Source organism: Rattus rattus, chromosome 1 (genome assembly GCF_011064425.1).
Source record: "Rattus rattus isolate New Zealand chromosome 1, Rrattus_CSIRO_v1, whole genome shotgun sequence".
In the NCBI taxonomy this organism is placed as follows: domain Eukaryota; kingdom Metazoa; phylum Chordata; class Mammalia; order Rodentia; family Muridae; genus Rattus; species Rattus rattus.
The window spans coordinates 177,533,076-177,556,596 of record NC_046154.1 but is presented as its reverse complement, the minus strand read 5'-3'; positions in this window follow the sequence as shown (position 1 = coordinate 177,556,596).

The window sequence follows — 23,521 nt, the reverse complement described above, 5'->3', positions numbered from 1 at the left end:
TCATTCTTTGATTGGTGATTCAGTCTCTGTGGGCACCCAAAGGTCCAGGTAAGTTGTTTCTCTTGGTTTTCCTGTGAAGTCCTTGTCCATTTTGGGTCCCTCAGCCCTCCTCCAACTTTTCCATGAGGCTTCCCAAGCTGCATCTAATGTTTGGCTGTGGACCCCTGCATTTCTTTCGATTGGCTGCTTGGGTAGAGATGCTCAGAGGACAGTTAACAGAGTGTGTCAAGGATTAATAATGTCAAGGATTGGTTCTTGCCCATGGGATAGGTCTCAGTTTGGCCCAGTCATTTGTTAGCAATTCCCTCAATCTCTGTTCTATCTTTGTCCCAGTACATCTTGCAAGTAGGACATATGTGGCTCAAAGGTTTTATGTGTAGGTTGCATTCCTTATTCCTCTACTGGGAGCCCTGCATGGCTACAAGATCCATGTCTCCACTGTTAGGATTCTCAGCTAATAGATACCCTGGTGTATCCCCACATTCCAGGTCTCTGGCAAGTCCAAGATATCCCGCCCCACACACTGATTTCCATTCTCTGTCCTCTACTCTCCCTATCCTTGATTTCTTCCCCTCCCCAACCCCTCCTTCTCTCCTCTCCCACTCAGTTTCTTCCCTCCATCTACCTCTGATACCTATTTTCTTTCTCCTCCTGAGGAAGATTCAAATGTCCTCTCTTGGGCCTTTCTTATTGACTTATTTGGGTCTTTGGATTATATCTTGGTTATCCTATAATTTATACTTATTATTCACCTATAAATGAGAACATACCATGCATATCCTTTCACGTCAAGGTTACCTTACTCAGGATATTTTCTAATTCCATCTATTTGCCTGAAAAATTCATGCTGTCCTTGTTTTTAATAGTTGAGTATTATTCCATTGTGTAAATGAACCACATTTTCCTTATCCATTCTTCAATTAGGACATCTAGGTTCATTCCAGTTTCTGGCTATCATGAATAAAAATGCTATGTGCATAGTTGAGCAAGTTTCCTTAGAGATGATAGAGCATCTTTAGAGTATATGCCCAGGAGTGGGATAGTTAGGTCTTGAGGTAGATCTGTTCTCAAATTTCTGTGTCAATGAGGGGGCTGAGGGTACCTGGAAGAGAATGGGGGAGAAGAGACATGAAGAAGGACGCCAAGACAAGAGTCGAATCAAGGAGACAATTTTATTTTTCCCAAGGGTGAATGTATACCATAACAGGGGTAACAGAGGGAGGGGGGAAGTGAGAAACATTTACGCAGGCCAAGGACACAGTATTCATGTGGTCAACTGATGTCAACAGGATGTCAGAAAGGTCATGGGTTTGTCATATCTATTGGTCAGCAGGATGTTGGTTTTTCAGAAAGGTTATAGGTCATCACATTGGGTATCTTGATGTCAGATGTATTTCTCAGCAAGGTCACAACTTTATCATAGCATTATTCATCTTGACCACCAGATTTGGATTAGTCTTCTGCAGTTGAACCCAGTCATACTTAACTCTAACCATAATATTAACATCAAGAATGGAGGGTTTCAAGGGCATCGCTCCCAACATTTCTGAGAAGCTACTAAATTGATTTCCACGATGTTACAAGTTTGCACTTCCAGCAGCAGTGGAGGAGTGTTCCCTTTGCTTCACATCCTCACCAGCATTTGCTGTCCCTAGAATCTTTGATCTTAGCCATGCTGATGGGTTCAAGATAGAATCTCAGATTCATTTTGATTTTCATTTCCCTAATGACTAAAGATGGTGTGCATTTCTTTAAGTGTTTCTAGGGCATTTGAGATTCCTCTGTTGAGACTTCTCTGAATTCTTTGTACTCCATTTTTATTGGTTTTTTTTTTTTTTTGGTGGGGAGGCGGGGTTGTTTGTATCTAACTTCTTTATATATTTTGGATATCAGCCCTCTGTCAGATATAGGGCTGGTGAAGAACTTTCCCCAATCTGTACGCCGTCATTTTCTCCTATTGATGATATCCTTTCACCAACAGGAGTGTTTTGGTTTTGTGAAGTGAAGTCTCATGTTTAATTGTTGATCTTAGTACCAGAGGCATTGGTGTTCTGTTCAGGAAGTTGTCCCCTGAACTGATGAGTTCAAAGCTGATCTCCATTTTCTATTCTATTACAGTTAGTATATCTGGTTTTATGTTTAGTTCTTTGAACCAATTGGATTTGAGTTTTGTGTAGAGTGATAGGTATGGATCTATTTGCATTCTTTTACATGTAGATAACAAGTTAGAGCAACATCATTTGTTGAAGATGCTTTCTTCTTCCCCATTGCATGGTTTTGTCTTCTATGTAAAAGAAAATCAGGTGTCCATAGGTGTGTTCAAGGTCTTTGATTGGAATCCATTGATTAACCTGTCTGTTCTTATACTAATACTGTGCAGATTTTATTGCTATTGCTCTCCAGTACAGCTTGAAGTCAAGGATGGTGCTTTCTCCAGAAGATTGTTGTGGATTGTTTTGCTATTCTGGGTGTTTTGTTTTCCATATGAAAAGTAGACCTCTTTATATCAAAAAAGTCTCTTTTAATGTCACTTTATATTTTTAAAATTCCTAGGTAGGAAATATCCAATAAACTTTTGTATTGCATAGGAAAACATTAATAATAATCTCAACCTTGCTACACAGTGTTTTTTTAAAAATCTGTCATTTTAAAGAACGAATGAATGTCTACTACATACATTTTTAAATTTTGCAGTGGCATAGTATTTAAGGGGCATAGGTCTAGGCTTGTGGGTCCTGTGTCCACTCTGACATAGGGCATGGTCACTTGGGAAGGCAGGACTTGGGGAGTTTGACTGCAGTTATCCTGTGCTGTGCTGTGCAGGTGCTAGGTCATAGGAAAGCACTGAGGCACTGCTCTGGGTGGGAAAGCACAGTCTAAGGCATGGGACAGCAAGAGCTGCTTCAGCAGTCTGTCAGCCTGCAATTAGGCTGGGGCCATCTGGTTCTCAGGCTCTTGGGCATCCAGGTGCTGTTGGAAGCTGGGGAAGCACTGAGAATGGAGACTGAGCCCTCGTGCTAGGTCTAGCCTTGGGTCATGGGGTAAGGAGCAGAGCTCTGGCTGGTCCCACAGTGATAGTCCTTGGCTTGATGGCTGGCAGTCTTGGTTCTGGCTGTGGCTGGGAGTACAGAGAGGCCCTCTACAGGAGATAAAACGGTGAAGGACTTCTCCATGGCTCCCTATGGTGGATCCCCAATTAAAAGAGCCATTCCATGGTTCCAAATAATTTATGGTCACAGCAGAAAGTGGACGTGTAAAACCATACTTCACTTCTCAGGGTGGCATGAGATCATCTTTCGTAGAGAGGAATGTCTGGGAAGAGAAGCTTATTGGTTATACCCTCCAGGCCTCTAGGTACTTCATTAGCATGGAGATCTCTGCTTGAGTCTACTTGACCATAGGTCATGTCTTTTTTTCCTATTGTTTTGGTCTGAGATGTTAGAGATGTCTTATCTACATGTGGAGGGGGCTTGAGGCATTGCATTTATGTGACTGGTAGCCACTAATCTATGGGGAGTTGGAGCTACAGCTAGAGACAGGGGTCTGGTGTCCTGGAGTAGGCAAAGCTCCTACTGTCCGTACAGAATCTCCAGGGCTTCAAAGCCTTTAGCTCAACAGAGGACCAGGCTATCTCTCATGATCCACTGTCCCACATATGGGGATATGTAGCTGTACCACTGGCACTACCTTTTCAACTGGGAAGTCAGCAAGTCTGATCATGGGTAACTTTGAGATTTTGTTATGGGAAGCCCATATTAAAAATGTTTGATAATTCTAAGTGTTTTTAGATGAACATAAGCATTTGCATATTGTTTTGGAATTCCAATGAATCTCTATGTACTCTCTTTGGAGAGTCTGCAGTAGAAAACTGTAGGTCATGGAAGATTTCAGTGATGGAGAGTCAGGTGATTAGGATGATGTTTTAAGGAGCAGAATGGGTGTCTGTTCTTAAAGCCAATTATAATATGGCTGTTATGGGAGACATAGTAAGGTTAGGAGAAGGAGAGAACATCAATATGGACAAATTAAGTGATAAAACCAAGATAGGCATATGTTTTAATTTGTCAGACTTTATGGATATTAACTCCACAATTGTGTAACAATGGGGGTTAAATTAATAAGAGGAGCTGAAATGGGTATGGGGGAGGAAGAGTAAGTCAGTGAAAGAGAAAAGAGAGGAGAGAGACATGAATCAGACATGTTTACAAAGATACAACTTAGAGGGAAATAACACATAAAATGAACAAGGAAAATAAACAGATTAAGGTCTTGCTGTATTGAGGGTGGGAAGAGTTTTATACAATTTTTTTTCTTGATTCCTATGATACCCAAGAACTTCTCAGTTCCCATCTGGGTTTCAAGTCAGCATTGATGAAATACTCTTTGACTAAGAAAGCATTTTAGAAACAGAAAGCTTATCAATATGTTCTACCTTCTCTCCACTAGTCATTGTGTAACACTATGGTTGATAATGTCAATTAATACTGTGGAAGAATGTAAAGGAACTTTCATTCACACAGAAAATAGTTTATCAGGGAAACAACAATATGTATTTCTCCCATTGGTATTCTTCACAATCAAAAGGTTGAATATTAATTTCAACTCCTACCATCATTATAAATTCCTTTCACATAGCAGGCAATGCACACAGCCATCCCTCCACAGCTCAATGACAGTCCTTGAATCATGGTCCCTTAGAGGATTTCCTTCTACTCAACCAAGCTATACTATAATTTTTTAAAATGTCATCTTGACCCGTTTCTGAGGCTTTGTGTAGAAGAAAGTCAATTCTGCTGAGAACAGCTAATCTAGACCATGCTCTAAACCTCCCCTATTGTTCCAAATCTTCAAATCAACCTCTCTAATTTCCCAGGACCAGGCAGCCATTAACCAAGACATTAATAGTTAATTTCAGGTTTCATTTGACTGAGTTTAAGGGAGAAATGCTGAACACTGTTTCTGGGTGTGTCTAGGAGGACATTTCCAGAAGAGGTTAGTGTTTAAATTGGCAGAGCAAGAACATCTGTACTTGCCAATGTGGGTGGCATTATACAACTTGCTTCTCTCTAAAGCTGTTTTCAACAGCAGAGGAAAAGCCATTTCTTCTCTAGCCCCAGAGTATGAAGTCCTCTTCTCTTGCCCCTGAATCCAAAAATTCTAGATAGTTAGGCTTTTAAGCACCGAGATTACACTCATAGGACACTCCCCTGCTTGAATTGCAGGTTTTTGTCATGAGTCCTACAGCTACTCTGTCAGTTTACCATGTTCTTAGACTTTCCAACTGGGCCTGAAGAATGATTTGCTCATAAGTCTATATCCAGCAGACAGAAGCTTGTGAAGAATCTGTGTATCTATGATCGCATAATTGATTCCCATATTAAATATCTTAAGAACCATCTCTGTTTATATCACCTATTGGTTCTGTTTCTCTGGAAACCATAATGCATTGGACTGCTCAAATTCTGTAGCTCCCATTAGAAGTAGAAAAAATTTTAAACTGATTCAGTCTGCCTCCTCGTTACTTCCTGTGGAAAACACAACAAAAGAGCTTGAGTTCTGTTTCTTGTTTTTTTCCTTTTGCCTTGGTCATAGTAGTCCATGTCCTCAGTTTCCCTCTCTTCCCTTGCCTTTTGGTTAACTTTGAAATATAACACTGGTGAGGTAAATTGAAAAGTCTTTAGGCATTAAAGTATAGCAAATTCTACATTTTACTGATATCATTGGGCACTATTCTAGGTGATAGCATAGGGAAATAGCAACTGACTATGTTCTTTTAAATGTATGTAATCCATTTGAAAGCTAGTGACTTAGGACATTTGTCATTATAGTCAAGATTGTCTTTTTAAGAGTGGTATTAATAAATGTAACAATTATCCTTTCTCTTTTATCCCTTAACTATTTTCACCTGGAATGGATGATGCAGATGATGTAGGCCTGCCTGGTCATTTTTCAGTGACAATGTAACTAGTTATTCTTTCAGCCACCTCTCTTGCTAGCTGCTCATAGCACTTCCCAGCTCAAGACTCCCCTCTGTCAACCAGTCTCACCTCCAGAAACACTCTAACCTGAGGTCATTCCTATTGTGGGGGATAATTTGCCTGTAAGAACTCTTCAGCGCAGGATATGGCAACAGGTTTCTCCCTATGAACCATCTCTGATGTGTATTCCTTACTATAGAATTCCCAGGAAGGTGGGGAAAGTGTCAGTGGCAAGGCTGAGCATCAGTGCTTTTGCCTCTGGCAGTGCTGCTTGCCTGACACATTTATTCCCAGGCTTGGTTACTCGGTCCTCCCAAGTGAACTCTGACATGCAGAGTATCTGCCTCAGAGACTCACTGTCTGTTCCTGAGGAAAACAAATTTAAGACACATGATCTAGAGAGAAACACAATTATTTGCAAATGTGATATTAACAATGAAAAGTTGCTTGCCCCAAATTACTGACTTGTTTTTAAAGACTATATTTCACAAAGCTTATAAATAAATAATTGACATTATTTGGACACTATGAATAGAATACATATTTTATTTGCCACATTTTCCCAATTGTGTTGGCATTTTATAAAAAAATTTACAACAATTAGAAATAACCTCAAGAGAAGAACAACTTTTTTTGTTGTTACTGCGGAGACAAAGTCCTGATGTGTAGCCTGGCCTTGAACTCGAGTCTCCTGCCTCCTGAATACTGGAATTACTAGCTTCACTACTGCCCCTACCTCAAGAATATTAATCTATATGAAATTTGAAAATAAATAACGCAACTTACGCATTGTAAGCAAACCAACTACAATGCTTACAAAGAGTTTATTAGGGATACTGAATGGAAAAGAAAAACCATAGAAATATATTTAGCTCTCCACAAAACCACGTATTACTATGCAGTTATTTTCATGGTATTATCTAATACCATGTCAGCTTCCTTATGGCTATTTTAATCATCCTAAATATGTCTTATTTCCTAGTGGAAATCACACACATGAAGAGGTCTTTCTATCTGCAAAGTTTCTCTTTACTGCTAAGGTGCTCAATGTTACTGTGATTCTGATGAGACAGACTCACAGGAAAATCCCCTCCTCATCCTGAAAAATTTAGAGGATGTTTATTTTGGGCTCATTGAGAGTCCACAATCACCAAAAGGCTGCTTTCCTTTCATTTAGATTTGCTCTCAATAAAGGACCACAGCCGTATTGGGAAATGAACAAGAAAAGTTGATGAAGGGGTCTGGGGAAGTCCCTGTTTTTGCGCTGTTTTAGTAAGAGATGATTAATTGGATAAAATACCTTCCAGTGTTTCTGACATAAAATAAGCAGGTAGAAAGTAAAAACAAACAACTTTATTGTATTTTTTCTTTTTCTTTTAATTTTTTTAAACAAAACTTGATCTTAGTTGAGAAATTAAGTGGTTCAGGTTAATTATTCTATGGTTACCATATTGTTTGCTTAAGTTGAAGCAGCTGTGGCAATCTTTTGGCAGAGACTAGAACATGGTGGGTTCAAGACCACCTTAGCTTAAGCTTACATTGCCCTCATGATTAGAGTACTCTATGTAAAAGTTAAATAGGCAAAGGATCTCACTGAGACCGCAATGTCAGTCAATGGGCTGAAACGTGGTAAATTACCTTATTTCTAGCTTGAACCTTCACTGTATTTTAGGGTGTATGATCAGGTGACATTTTGAAGTTTGTTTTTGTTTTAAGATCTAGGGTGTCTTAGTCAGGGTTTCTATTCCTGCACACACATCATGACCAAGAAGCAAGTTGGGGAGGGAAGGGTTTATTCAGCTTACACTTCCACATTGCTGTTCATCACCAAAGGAAGTCAGGACTGGAACTCAAGCAGGGCAAGAAGCAGGAGCTGATGCAGAGGCCATGGAGGGATGTCACTTACTGGCTTGCTTCCCTTGGCTTGCTCAGCTTGCTTTCTTATAGAACTCAAGACCACCAGCCCAGGGATGGTACCACCTACCTTGATCACTAATTGAGAAAATGCCTTACAGCTGGATCTCATGGAGGCATTTCCTCAAAGGAGGCTCCTTTCTCTGTAATAACTCCAGCTGTGTCAAGTTGACACACAAAACCAGCCAGTAGATAGGGGAATACAAGCAGTGAGATATCTGACTCTGGACATAGAGGTAGGACAAATTATTGATGATCATAATCAAGTTTGTTGTCAGACTTCCTTTATGATTCCTGCTTTCCTGTGATGAAGTTTCTTCACTGATGCCTTGTTCTGCTGCTTTGGAAGATGACCTCTGGATGGACAAGTGTGTAACTCCCCTTTGACTTTTACCCATAATTTCAATCTCGTGAGATACTCAGCAGATCCATAAAGCATGCTTGTTAAAATTTATGCCTCCAGATTGGATCTAGGCTTATAATTCAACCCTGTCACCATAACCTCTGGCAAGTGTGTTAAGTTAGCTAACCTTGAGCTTCCGTTACCCCACAAGTGAAAATAACTATTTCCTATAACTCACAGTGCTCCTGCGAAGAGGGAGGTATGAGATCATGTAGGAAACATGCTTACTCACTGTCAAATGTGATGGTTTGAATATGAAATATCCCTCCATGGACTCTTGCGTTTGAATTCTTGCTCTCCAAATGGTCTTACTGTTTTGGAAAAATATTATATATTCTAGGGGGTGGAATCCTACCAGATTTTCTTCAATGGAACCAGGTTTGGGAATCTGAAGCCTCATCTTGCTTATCTTGTTTGATATTCTTTCTCTGCTTCCTGAGTATGGATGCAGTGGGATAAGCCAGCATCCTGCTCCAGCCACTGTGACTGTGAACCTCTTGTTCCTATGTCTTACTTGCTAGGATGGAGTCTCTTACTGCGAGCTTGTAAGGCAGGACAACACCTTTTTCCCTTTAAGGAATTTTGCTGTTAGGAAAAAAATTAAATCACACTGACAAAAAGTAAATTCATATATCTACTATGGTTTACTTAATCTGCCTTGAATTTGGGGGCATTTGGCAACGGGCTCGGCATCCTCACTTTTTATGCCTTGACTAGGAGAATCAGGCATACACAAAAGAGTAGCGAGAGGTAAACAGAGAAATCCTGTTGTTTATTACAAAGGACCGATTGAAAGGCACTTATGCAGCAAAATAAACCCCAGGGTCAGACTCAAAAACAAAACAAAACAAATAAACAAACAAATAAAAAATCCAACCAAACAACCAACCAACCAAACAAACAAATGAACAAAAAAACCAGGCTTATCAACCTGTACTGTCACCATCCTATGGTCTCATCAATGAGACTGGATACTGTCCATTGAGGCCATTACCACAGAGAAAGAGGTATCTTAGTTCCTCTCGGTTTATACCTCAAAATTATCCTTCTTTGACCAAAAAGGAAAAAAAAAACCACAAAATCCTTTTGTAAGAAGGAAACACCAGACTTTAGAAGAAGCACTGTCAGAAAAGGTTAGTAAATAAATATGGACTGACAGTGAATTTTTTCTTTACATAATCCAGGGCATGAAAAATATGCAGGGATTATTTATTTTCTATCTTCCTTTTTTAAAATGAGTATTAATTTTATTGAGCTCAAAGAAAATAATATATGGAGAAATTTTGCATATATATATATGTATACAAAGAGAGCTGAGGAAAAATCAAACTGAAAGAAGGCAGTTCTCAACATACTGAAAGGATAGGTGATATAGGATTATGTATTCATTGCAATATTTTGACTGGAATAATGATTTATAGCAATGAACATGAGACAGTGTGACTAAAAATCATGTGTCCTTAATTTCCGGTGATTTATCTAGATAGAGAAATTGTAATATGATTTGAACTAAAGAAGTGAATTGTATTATGTATTCATTTGCAAAATATGAATTTTATTGATGAGTATGATATTACTAGGTGCTGTAACTCCACCTGATTCCCAGCATATAGCTGAGGAACTGAAGTGTATGTTTATTATTTTGTGACATTCATGGATTGTCTTTCTCATACTTCTCTGTTTTCCATAAATCATAGTGATGTTTCTATATTCCTTATCATCTGTACTTCCAGATAAGGAATATGTAAACAATAGGAATGATATTTTAAACTGTTCTAACATTTTGATCTTGTGGCAATAATAGAATTTAAGAGCCAAGGATACATATGAAAACACAAAAGATTATTTACAAAAACTGGCGAACACTATTGCTGCCTATGAGGGACCAGAACAGCCAGTATGCCTGTCCATATACCGAAGTGGCTCATGTGCCAAAGTGGCTGGCGGAAATTTCACAAGGTCCCATCCCTAGCTGAAAAGCTATATCTAGTCGGTGACTGTTGAGGGAAGATGGATAGATTTTCTCCACAGAGAAGTTCCCCACCCCCATAGGTTACCCAATCCCATGAGTTATTTTAAATTTAAGTAAATGTAAATTGTTGATAACATTAAATGAATTTGTGTGTGTGTGTGTGTTTGTGTGTGTGTGTGTGCATGTGCACACATGCAAGTTCATGCAATGGGTTTGTGAAGGAGAGGTAGAAATGTTGTAAATGCAGTACCCCACGTGTGAGATTTTCAAAAACTGTAGGCCCCCTGCCCGGGAGCAGTCAGTCAACCCAAACTGGACTCAAGGGAGAGGGCTAGAGGAAGAGAGACATGAATTTGGGAGGTAAGGAGGTGAGAGGAAGAGCTGAAAACAGTTGAGGAGAGGGGTGAATATGATCAGAATACATCGTACATAGTTCTCAAGGACTTAATAAAAGACATAACTTTTTAAATATTAAATCTTTAAACATAAAACATTAAAACAGCAAAACAACTATCACTCTCTAAAAAAGGTCAGTTGATGAAGAATTAATGATCTCCTTAAAATATGTGTAAATGAAAAACAGTACTCATTGTTCCGGTCTCCCACAGGCAGCAGTGGTATTCATCAAACAGTTTTGTAAACTTAGTAGCCATTCAAAGAACAAGGGAGATCACATGTTAGCAACTAACTTTAAGAATTATATAATAAACAATTATTGCTTATCACATAAATATTTCTAAAGCTTTGATGAACAATAACTATGACACCAAATTATATTTATTCCATTTTGATTAATCTGTATTAATTATATACATTAATGGAATATGGTATTATATTCTATACATACACATAGTATATACAGATCAAAATCAGTCTCTGTTCTCTCTCTCACCTAAACCATTTGTAAAGTCTACATTTAGGTCAACTTTCTTCTGCCTTTTCTGTATGAAAGTAGAAATACAGTTCTTATCTTATATTTTTGTGCTCATGTATTTCACTAAATGTGTGTCCTCTAGTTTTGACCATGTAGGCTTGAAATGATAGAATTTCATTTTATAGATGGATAATTTGTCGTCTGATTAGTGCACTTTTGTGAATTATCTTTATTCATTCCTAGTGGATAAGTGCCAACATTGGTTTATAGTATAGCTGTCACAGATACTACTATAGGAAATGTGAACATGCTGTCAGCTCATTAGTATGCAGACTTCACAGAAATTGAATAGGTAAGCTAGCATATCTCATTCATTTATTTATTTCAGAACATTGTTTCAGCATTAATATGCCTTCTACCACGTTCTGGGCTCATGGGTGCGCACCACCATGCATGTCCCAATTTTTCGTCTTGTAAGGAGCTGTTACACTGTTTTCACAATGGTTGTACTAATTTAAAATCTCACCAACAATACATTTTTCACATTCTTAACAGGCTTCGCTATTATTAGTTTAGTGGCAGTTACTATAATTGGAGTGAGATCATGTATCATCCTGCTTTCACTTTGCATTTAGTAATGGTTAATGATGTTGAGCCTATTCTAATATGTTTGTTGGTGTTTTATATTTCTTCTTTGGAAAACATCGTGTTCAGATTATGTACCCACTTTTTAATTTGATCTTTTATCTTTGTTGTTAAGTTTCTTGTCTGCATATCATTTCTTTGTTGGAGGAATAGCTGGCAAATGTCTTCATTCTGAGATTCCCTTTATGTCATCATTCCCTTCGCCATAAAGGATCTTTTCATCGATGTAACTCTATTTGTCGTTTTTGTTTGTTTCCTGTACTTTTGTGGTCATAGGTTGAAGGGTTTTGTTGTTTGTTTTGTCTTGCTTTGACTATAGTGATATGTCAAAATATTTTCTATATGTTTTCTTCTAGCAATTTCACACTTGCAGGTCTTTTAGTTTGACATTATATTCTTTCTATTTAGTCTCATGTGTGAGAAGGCAGAACCATCAGGAGGATACATGATTTTTACCCTTTATTTTTCTCAGTGTCTTGCCTGATGCCTTCCACCCAGTAACTTAATAAATGTTCGTTAAATGAATATCTTTTGGAGCACCTAGACATTGATTAAATAAATAACTTCAGGTTTTAAAAGTTCATGTCAACAAGTGGGACTTTAAAAATATTAGCATATATCTTTTGTAGATGGTGCTAGATTTCATAAGGACATTTCCATACAAGTATACATCATTTTATTTTAATCATTGTCTTCATGGAACTTTGTCCTTCCTTCCTTCCTTCCTTCCTTCCTTCCTTCCTTCCTTCCTTCCTTCCTTCCTATTCTTTTTCTTTGATTTTTTTTCCTTTCATTGAAAATACATTATTTTCTTGTATGATCTAACTTGGTTATAAGTTTCCCCTCCCTCTACTAGTCTCAGTTCTTCCCTGCATATCTACCCACTTTCTCTCTTTAGAAAAAAAAAAGACACAGGCTTTTAAGAGATAGCAACTAAACATGAGAAAATAATAATAACATAAAGCAAAAAACGAAACAAAACAAAATAAAAAGCCCATCAAGATGGGCCAAGGCAACACAACAGAAGGAAAAGAGCCCTAAGGGCAGGCCCAAGAATCAGAGACCCACTCATTCACACACTCAGGAGTCCCATAGAAACACTAAGCTGAAAGCTATACTATACACAACAGAGGACCTGGTATAGTGCGATTTCTGCTTCAGTCTCTGTGAACTCCTATTTGCCTTGCTTAGTTGATTCAGAGAGCCCTGCTCTCCTTGTATCCTCCAGCCCCTCTAGCTCATGCATTCTCTCTGCCTTCTCTCCTGTGCAGTTTTCTCTGAGCTCTGACTGGAGGGATTTCTTGGAGATACCCCAGTTAGACTCTTCCTCTGCAACTTTTGACTGTGGATCTCTATGTATCTTTTCCCAAATGCCTTGAGAGCAAGCTTCTCTTATGCTGATAGGATAAGGCACTGATTTTGATTTATTGAAAACTGCATCCCGGTTAGACATCAATGTTCGCACATGATAACATATACATTTGAAAACCAGTGTTCCAAACTGTTTTTTTCTGACACTTTGAAAACTTGCCAGTGTCCTATGCTTGTTACAAATCAGGTCTGGGACCTCAGAAAAGTTCATTTATATTTTTGCTTGTAAGATTTCAAGATAGCTTTCTGCTCTGCCTCTCTGTCTCTGAAGCATCCATGTGCTAACACATTGCTCGAATGCTTCAAGTACTTGAAGATACTTGCATTTTGCAAGCATTAAGGACACTCTTTCACATGTTGTGTCTGACCAGTAAAAAGTCAATGATGACAGGCCAGTTTAATGGAGGACTCCAGTTATTTTTCTAAAGACACTCTCCATGCATTGAAGTGAATGTTCTGACCCATTCCCCACCGATGAATCAACCCAGTTGTTTTTGCAAGCTCTCTTCTGCTCTCTGAGCCAAGTCTTACCAGCTCCTTTGCAAACGGGAGGAGGCTTTGGTTGCAAACTGTGATTATTTCATGATGTGCTCGCTAGTGTTTCAGTGTCATCTGATGGTGATTTCATGATATTATATCATTATTTCCAGTTCCAGTGTGTTTATTGTCTGACTTGGAGTTCCAGGACAAGCCATAACTTTAATGGCTTTTGCAATAACAACACAGTGTGCAAAACAGCCTATATTGGAAAAGATTACATATTTGGAAGTCATCTTTGTGTTTTTTCCTTTCTGAACATTTTCTCCTGTTTCCTTTCTTTGTTTTTTTTTTTTCACCCCCATCGTATTTATTTTTCAGAGGTTACATTCATAGGTTAAAGGCAGCTTGGCTTTGGGCGGGATCATCATCATTTCACCGGATGGAGAAACTTACTAATGTAAGGCTTTCAGCATCCAGGGGTTTAGTTGTTTTTCCCTACGGAAGCTGCTTTGCATTGGTCATTTTCTTCACACGACTTTCTTCACACACTTCCACGTGGTTTGGTAAGTTTTGCACAGTTCAAGCCTTACAGGTAGTTGTGAACAGTGATGGATACCAGATGACTGCTTTCTAAAAGCCTCATAACAGCTGAGGTTTTGCAAACAAGTTTACCTGAGCAGATATTGTGTTGCTAGAATGCAGAGAGCATGGGGGTGAATTAATAAATCACTTTTAAAACAAAGGCAGTAGAAGAGTGCAGTGTAGTGTAGTGTAGTGGTGGTGTGTGTGTGTGTGTGTGTGTGTGTGTGTGAGAGAGAGAGAGAGAGAGAGAGAGAGAGAGAGAGAGAGAGAGAGAGAGAGAGAGAGTTGTGTGATTGCTGTTTAAGCAGCTGGTAGAACAATTAAAAGTGGACCGTGTCTTACATGGGGTGTGCTTTATTATGGAGGAGAAAATATGGCAGCATTTAACTTGTGGTGGTGGTCGCTCACATCACAAGTCACCAGGAAGCAGATGAGCAGCTGGAGCCGTAGACCAGACCTACATCAGTTAGTCAGGCTGCACTTACCAAAGCTTCTCTAATCCCTGTCATCTACAAACACGGAACCACAGACTGGAGGGGAAACACTAAAGCAAGCAAGCAAGCAAGCAAGCAAGCAAGCAAGCAAGCAAGCAAGCAAGCAAGCAAGCAAGCAAGCAGACAAACAAAAAATAGAGCCGGTTGTAGACTTTTCCATTGCAAATCTCAAACTATCTTTGTCTTCGTTTGGTATTTGTTGCTGTTTATGAGGTCTAATACCGGAAGAGAGACGGTGCCAAGTTTGTACTGAACTTAAACTTGGCAGTTGTAAGGCAGTATCGGTGACTCATTTCAAAGATGGGGCAACATTTTGCACTGGTTCAATAGTTTGTAACATGAAGAGCTGTATATCTGAACAGTGACAAAAACAGTCGGTGACAGAGAAGCATCTTGCAATTTATCATGACGCTAGACTTTTCCACATTGCTGGGTCCTTGCGTTTAAAGCTCTAATACGTTCTGATAAAGTCCACCAAGCTCAGGGAAGGGATGTACAGCAAATAATTACCTGCAACTGATACAGGTTCTTTTATTATTTTACTAGATTTGCTAGACAGACAGATTTTCCTAGAAACAGCAAAGCAATTTCGGCAATGTTCCTCGAGGAGCAAAGAAGTCCTCAGCATTGAGTATTCAGGTGTTGCCCTATACCGGTGACATAGTTGGTGGGCAACTTCCGAAAGCAGAACACACCCGGTATTCATAACCACGTGCATGTGCACTACTTTGTATACAACAGCAATTTCCCCCTCCCTTCCAAACTGCAATTTAGTGTGGTGTTTAGGATCTGGGCTCTGAGATTAGAAGGTCAAATTCAAATCCCAGCTCTGCCATTTACTAGCTTTGAGTCATTGGGTAAATCAGTTAAACTCTTTAGGTTGCAGATTCCTTATTGGTGAAGTTGGCATAGTAATTGCGGCTTCCTCATACACTGGTTGAGAGAATTAAATGCGTTAATCCGTATAACGCACCCAGCACGATTCGCTAAGCCATTCAACAGTAGTTGCTGTTATTATCGCCACCATATTGCAGGGAAGAACGCAAATTGGAAAGTAGGTCAGAGAGATTAATATTATGTTCACTTCATATAAGTCTAATGTGGAGTCAGCTATAAAATGCAATTACTTTGTAAACAGTAAACGTGATACCAGCGATTAGCAGAGGGAAAGTCTAGGGTAAAAGGCTGTCAGCCATGAGCACATCTGAGTGTTATGCACGAATTTTTGAATGAGTATCTTTTTATCCTTTTCCTCCCGAAACTCTCATGGTTTCTATTTTTTTATTTTTTATTTTTATTTTTTGCCACAGGGTATAATATGTATATGTCAGGACAGAAAGTCTCCTGAAAACTGGCACAAAGCAAGATGAATATGCTTGCTTCCCATATAGGTTTCTCTTTGTTATTGAGGATATAGATAGACTTGGGGGAGGGGCACTGTAATCATTTTGCATTTACCCCATTTGATGGTGCCCCTGTGAGCAAGGGATTAACCTTTACCCTATATTGCTACTACACCCTCAGTTTGAACTTCGATAAGCATTTACTTTACAGTTTTCCAAAATAATAACAATTTGAAACAGGGAGACTGTTCATAAACACCGAATTATCTGTGAGATGGGGCCAAGTTACACCAGCTGCACTGGCTTAGTTCCTACATCTGGGCTCCGAGGCAAGTAACAAAAAAAAAAAAAAAAAAAAAAAAGGAAGAAAGAAATCTCCATGAACAGTATTTTAAGAATTTTGGCAACCTACAGGACAGGGGAATTAAAAAGAATTCTTTTCTGAAAACAGAACTGGTGGAAAAGAGTCTGTTTGCTCGCCACAGTTCAGTCAGCAGTCCAATAGGCCGAGTCTTTGATATAAACAGGCATGCCTGGAGTTCTGTCCACAGCCATCGTGTCCCCATAATCAAGGCCAGTGTACTTGCTGGCAGAGGCCCAAGAGCTGGGAATGGCAGTGTGTTCTGCAAAGCATAAAATGGTTTCCCAGATTACTAGTTTTTAACCTAATGGTCACAGTCCTCAGCAGTGAGTTTAAAAAAGCATCAGTTGGAAAGTTTTAATTGCTTCCTTCTCCTTCTCCTCCTCCTCCTCCTTCTCCTCCTCCTCCTCCTCTTCCCTCCTCCTCCTCCTCTTCCCTCCTTCCCCTCCTCTTCCTCCTACTCTTTTCCTTTCCCTTCTCTTCCTCCTCCTCTGTCTTTTCCTCCTCTGTCTTTTCTTTCTCTTCTTCCACCTTCTCCTCTTTCTGTTCTTCCTCCTCTGTGTAGTCCTCCTCCGTCATCTTCGGTTCTTGAAATAATTCAGTATTACTGATTGTTTTTTACTTATTTTTTCATTGCTGCTCTAAGAGTTTGGTGAGCTCCCATATTACTGCATTCATTGTATGCAAATAGGGAAAGGAAGAGTTGTGTAAAAAAAATACTCTCCTCAGAATCAGACTGAGAATTATATACTCAAAATATATGGATAAAATTTAAGTACTGAAGTAAAGGACGAGTGGAAATAATACAAGGGGCCTTCAGTATATGAGTGACAGAAAGTTAAAGAAAAATGAATGTTTCTAAATAATTGCACTATAATTTCCTGTTAATCAAATGATGGATCCTGTTTCTAGAAAAGTTCAGTAGCTCCTTGGACAATAAAGAAATTTATAGTTAGAAAGATACCAAATGGCAGAAAATAGACAAATCAAAATGGCACATTGGGTCATTCTTTGATATATTAAGACAGTTAGAAAACACGGAATTTCAGTTGGATGTTGGGGTGGAAATATTCTAGGAAGATAGTTGTTTGAATGGGGAGTAGTTGGAGCAAATCTGTGGGAGAATAAGAGAGGGCAAAGACCTTTCAGGATTCAAAGCAAAACTGTGTTAAAAGGTTTGGAAGAAGAGACAGATCGTTTTCTTGCTGTCAGGATTGCTGGAACCAAATCTAGCAGAGCCTGGTTACAGTCACAGAAAGACAAGACAGATGAGCACAGGATACCATCACTCAAGCCGGTCTATCAACTCTATGTTGCCCTCATTCAAGTCGGTGTAGTCAACTCTATGGTCCAATGGGCTAAGAAGCAAAGATGGCATTGGATGGTTTAGAAGTCTTAGATTATACAATCATATACGACTAGCAAAATGAGAGATCATGATATCTAAAATAGGCTGCTGGTTCTAAGCAGCACCACTTACATGAAAAAGATATAGGATGAGGATGAAGACCCACAAATATTAGGATGTTGTCCCCAGATTAGTAGATGATAAAAGGCAGTAAATCTGAAGTCCTAAACTCCAGTGATCTGAAGAGCTGCCTGCACTGGTGAAATAAGTGAAATGAGGGAAGAAAAGAAGAGAAATGGCGCTTTCTATACCACTGTGGGTCTTTTCTTTAACTGCCTTATTCTGCTGATGTTTGCTTGCTAATGCTGGTATTAACAACTATTCCTCCGGTCTGAAATCTTGCTCATGGTAAACTTGACGTGTGGAATGGCCTCTGGAATCTTGCCTATATCAAATATTGTAATGCCTTCTAACTTAGATAATTATTCTCTTTTCTCATAAAATGTCATGTAAGGATCTATACTAACATTTTCTCTTCAAGAGATATTTCTTAATCATGTCAAAAAATAGCTTTGCTATTGATTTACTTACTGAAAGAACACACTAGTGTCTGTTCTATTATTTGTTTCTTTATAAACCCCCTTAATCTTTACAGCATTAAATACCAATCATCTCATTACTTACCGATACTTTGATATTTGACTTGGTCTTGTTGAGTGATACTCCTAGAATTCTCCAGATGGCTGTGTGATGGTAATAGATACTGGATTATTTCATCTGATTGGCACTTGGACTGAGAAGAGCTGAGATTGCATAACTATCTGTCTTCTGGAGTTTTTCATGATGTATCTTCCTCAGGGTATGTGAAAGGGAGCTACCACTGACATGCTCAAAGGTATGTGTTAAGAGAAAGAACCAGGTGGAAACCATGTCTCCTTTTATGATTTAATCTTGGAGTCAGATAGTGATACTTTCTCTTCCATTTCATTCTTTGATGGAAGCAAATCTATAGTGTCAACTTGGATTTAAGTGGAGGGAAAGCCACCTCACCTTTGAGGAAAGTGGGCCAAGGAATTTGTGACCAGTTCTGAAGTCCTTGATAGTTCCCATCACTCTGCACATGAAGTATTGACATTCTTTCCTGACATGGTCTTCCTTACTCTAATTCTCTAACACAGCTTGATTATTCCTTTATGTCCATTGCAAATATTTTATTAAAAGTATAGTAGAAGAACTAAATGTTCTCAAATTGTATAAGACAAAATGGGTGGGTATCAATACAGCCTTTCAGAGTTATCCATTTGTGATTAAAGTCACAAAATAAAGCACTTATCAAGGCTATTATTCAATTTGGCAAGTATGTGCTGAAGATCTGCCATGTATCTACATAGGGAATTCAGTAACAAAGACTCAAGTTCTGAGTGCATATCCTTGACGGCCTAAATGAAGCAGCTTAAGAAGGAGGTGCACAATACTCTACTGAAACACTTTCCCCAAAAGGTTAACAATGAGCTCCTTTCAATCCAATGGTGTAAACTGGTGATAATTACTTTACAATAGTTTTGTCATAGTTAATATTCTTGATACATTGAGATGCGCTGATTTTTTTTTTATGCTTCTGCCTTCTTGGTTGTCATTTTACTGACAACCTCTACGTTCCTTTTCTACTTTGCTGCCTCTGTGCTTTCTCAACCGTTGTAGATAATCCAGAGCTCAATCCTGGATCCTTGGCTCTTCTCGCCTTCCACTCGAATGATTCTATTCTAGTTTACTTATTTTAATGCCACTTATAAGCAAATAGCTCCCAATTTATCTCCCAATTTAGTTTTCTAATGCTCTTTAACCTTTTACCTAATTGCCTAGTCACATAAAGGCCTACCTACTTAACAGAAAAACTTAGCAGGTAAACTAGAAATTTTGATCTCTCCAAGCACTCAAGCCTTTTTCTGTGATAATTAACATCTGAGTGAATCACACTCTCACTTATTCTCGTGCAAAATGCCTACAGGTCACTTGTGATAATCACTATATTTGGAAGTGTCTCCCAAAGACTGTGAACTAAAGGCTTGATTCCCTAACCTATGACAGTGTTAGGAAGAAAGGTGTCTCTAGGAAGTGGGGTCTGGTGGAAAGAAATTTTGTCCTCTCAGGCACACTCTTAACACGGATATTGAGACCTCAGTCCCTCCTCTCTTTGTAGTAACTAGATACAGTCACCCTTTTCATATAACATATCCTTAACTTATGTTTTATACAAGCACAAAGTAGTGGGGTTGATATACCACAAACTGAGGTCTTTGAAACTGTGCTGGCCCCTCTTCAAGTATTTTGAAAGAGTGACTGGAAATGGCTAAATACAACACATCTTTCGCTCTATTACTCTTTGCTACCGAGTTTCCAATTCCGCTTGTGTTTCCACCAAAATAAATAATAACCAGTCCATTGTCTTCTTTGTATTTCCTTAGCTACAATGATCATCTATTTCCATGCAGTGTATGGTCTCTGGACTGGAGGAAGTGCTTAATGAGACTGGGTGAGTCAATGTGCAGTAAGTCCAGTGGTTATTCTTACTAATCATAGTGTTGATGAGGGGCTGAGTAGGATGAATAGCTCAGAGAAAGTGGGATTGGGAAAGGCATCAAAGACTTTGGGATCCTAAGACTTATTTAAAAACACTCTGTAAGGGGTTGGGGATTTAGCTCAGTGGTAGAGCGCTTGCCTAGGAAGCGCAAGGCCCTGGGTTCGGTCCCCAGCTCTGAAAAAAAGAACCAAAAAAAAAAAAAAAAAAAACACTCTGTAAATGCTGACTTCCATTTAGGATAGTAGAACAGGAACATTCTGCTATGAAATTTATCTTTCCATAACTTACAGGGAAACCAGGAAGCTGGATGTTAGTAACTCAAGATATTTTCCTTCTTGTCCTGCCCTGTCTTTCAAATTCTAAATGAAAAGAGTATTGTTCTGTATGTTTCACATTTAAGATTTATTTCTTTCTGTTAAGGTAAAACTTTTCTTTTTCTTCTTTCTAGGGTGTTTTGGAAGAACATCGTAATAGAGACTTGCCAGAGAAAATACATTTTTTCTTCCTAAAAGTAAGTGTGGATTTTTAACTTTAAAATATCTTTTCAGAAAATGTCCCTGGAAGCACAGTGCACTGGTATTGAAAAAAAGCAAATATCTTTATGTATCTTGACACTTTCATAGGAAATAATAAAACTCCCCCATTTCTCAGAAGTATATGACTCAGTATCCAATAGCCAAAATTTTATTTTGATGGAAATTGTTCTTCTAGATTATGCCTACTTCCTCCACAATGTTGCAATCAGCCTTCAAGCTGGGTCAAGAACGAGTTGTCTTGGCCTTTTCATTTTTCCTTATTTTTTTAATTTTCTATTTTTTCTTAGTCACCTTAGGGGCACTTATATCTTATATCTGTCATGATTGCCAGGTTTAACTTTTTAAGAACATTTTACAAAGGTGTTAAAATAAGCTAGATAGAAAGGTGTGATTCAGGTAAAGAGCTCACCTTAATTTTGCTTCTATCATTGGACCTTATAAAAACGAATGAAGATGTTAGTAGACGGAGGAGAAGAGGAAATAAAACAAGAACAAAAATAATTGAATGGGGCAAGATTCTGGGCATACCTGTAACTAACTATCCAGCTAGAAACACTCCTTGTTGAGTTGCTCTTGAGCATTGTTGGGATGGCTGGATGCTCAGGGTTTCCTATGGGAACAGCTCTTTGGCTTCATAAGTGGAGAAGACAAATGAACCAAGGCAGCCTCAGATGCAGATGGGTACTTTGGGAAAGACACCACTTCTTTTAAAGTTCCCTCAAAACTTAGTACTCTATTTCCTTTTTGTCTTTCATAAATGTCATTAAACAAGTACAAGCCTACCATTTTTTTTGCTTCCTATCTGCCAGGCATTTCAGCAATTACTACACAAACAGCATTCTACCACCAAAGAATTAGAGGTCTGGGGTGGAATGGGGCTGGAGAGGTGGCTCAGTGGTGAAGAGCACTGACTGCTTCCCTAGAGCATCTGGGTTCAATTCCCAGCACCCACATGGCAGCTTACAACTGTCTTCACGCAGACATACCTGTAGGCAAAACATCAATGCACATAAAAAAATAAACAAAAAAAGAATTGGAGGTCTGTCCTACTGTTAATAACAGTAGCTGTGTCAACTTGTGCATATGTGCATGTGTGCAGGCGCGTGCACACACACACACACACACACACACACAAACACACACACAAACACACACACATACAAATTTGAAGTAGCAAATGTACTAGTTGAGAAAAACGCATCAGCCAGAGTAAAAGAGGATTAGTAGAAGGTCATAGGTAGTGATGGGTGTGATCACAATGCATGATATAAAAGTATAAAATGATCAAATATAAATATGTCAATAAAATATACTTTCCATTGAAGAAAGAAAAAAGAGAAATTGGTGAAGATTAGACACATAAGCTCAGCTGTGTTTGACTTCCAAGGTGACAGACACAGATATATAAGCCTCTTATCCCCTGTCTTGCACATCCTCCCTATCTGCTCCTTCCTTACCAGTCCTCAGTGGTGGTTCTCTCATAAATCTGCAAGGGCACAAGGTGTAATCATATTGGTATCTCCTGGGCTTGGGTAAGCCTTCTAAATTCAGAATGTACTAAGTTCAGGCCTGGCGACCAATTATAGTATCCTTTTAGCTTCAACTCGAGAGAAATCCCCAGAGCAAGTGTTAAACTTGCTCACCCACACAACTTCCTCTCTTGGCTGAAGGTCAGAGAAAATGAATTCTGGATCCTGCATAAAGTCTTATTCAGGAAATAATAACTGCTCTAGCCCAAGCACTTGGAGTCTCAACTTTGAAACTGAGTTCATGGTCATTACCCAATTTTATTGGTTTTGATAGGGTGTGGGCCTGGTTTCTAAAACACAAATACACATTCGTCGCTACAATTTATGAAGTCTTACCTTTTAAATTATAACAGATATTCTACAAATTAGTAGGTCTTTGGAGACAGTATTTTTCAATGTAATCCCCTCTCACAGATATTTAGTACTTCTAAAGTAACAAAATATATCACTTGTAGGCCTCATTTCTGCCTTTAGCCATATCAACTTGAGACTCTTTTTAAAAAGAAAAATATTCTCTTAAAACAACTTAAATGGAGAACATGATTTGACTATGTGTTTTGATTCCTTTTCTTTGTATGATTTTTTCTCTTCTGGTATCTTTTTAAATGTGTGAAAATAATTTTTATCTGAAGAACTTTTGACTCGCGCATGATGCCACAGTTGCAGATGCAACTGCAGATGCGCAGTTGGCCACAAAAACAAAACTCCATGGAGTGTGTGTGTGTGTGTGTGTGTGTGTGTGTGTGTGTGTGTGTGTGTACGAAACCTAGAATATAGGCATGATTAAAATGTGAACCCTAACATGCATAAAGTTGAAAACAAAATACCGTGAGGAACACAATATTAAAATAGTTTTTATGTTAACTACAAACATCTTTGGGAGGACAGGCAAATTTAGTGTTCATTGTAGCCTCTACTTCTTATGAAAACACAGAAAACAGATTTTCTTTCCTGCCAGTTGGCTTTGATGTTCTCTGTTATCTAAAATCATAATTTCCTTAGCTGTTACTGTTCTTTTGCTCGTAAGGGTAGATCAAATCTGCATTACTATCTTTATTCTTTGATACTATCACATGTTGTGATGATGTGTTTATATATAATGATATTTTT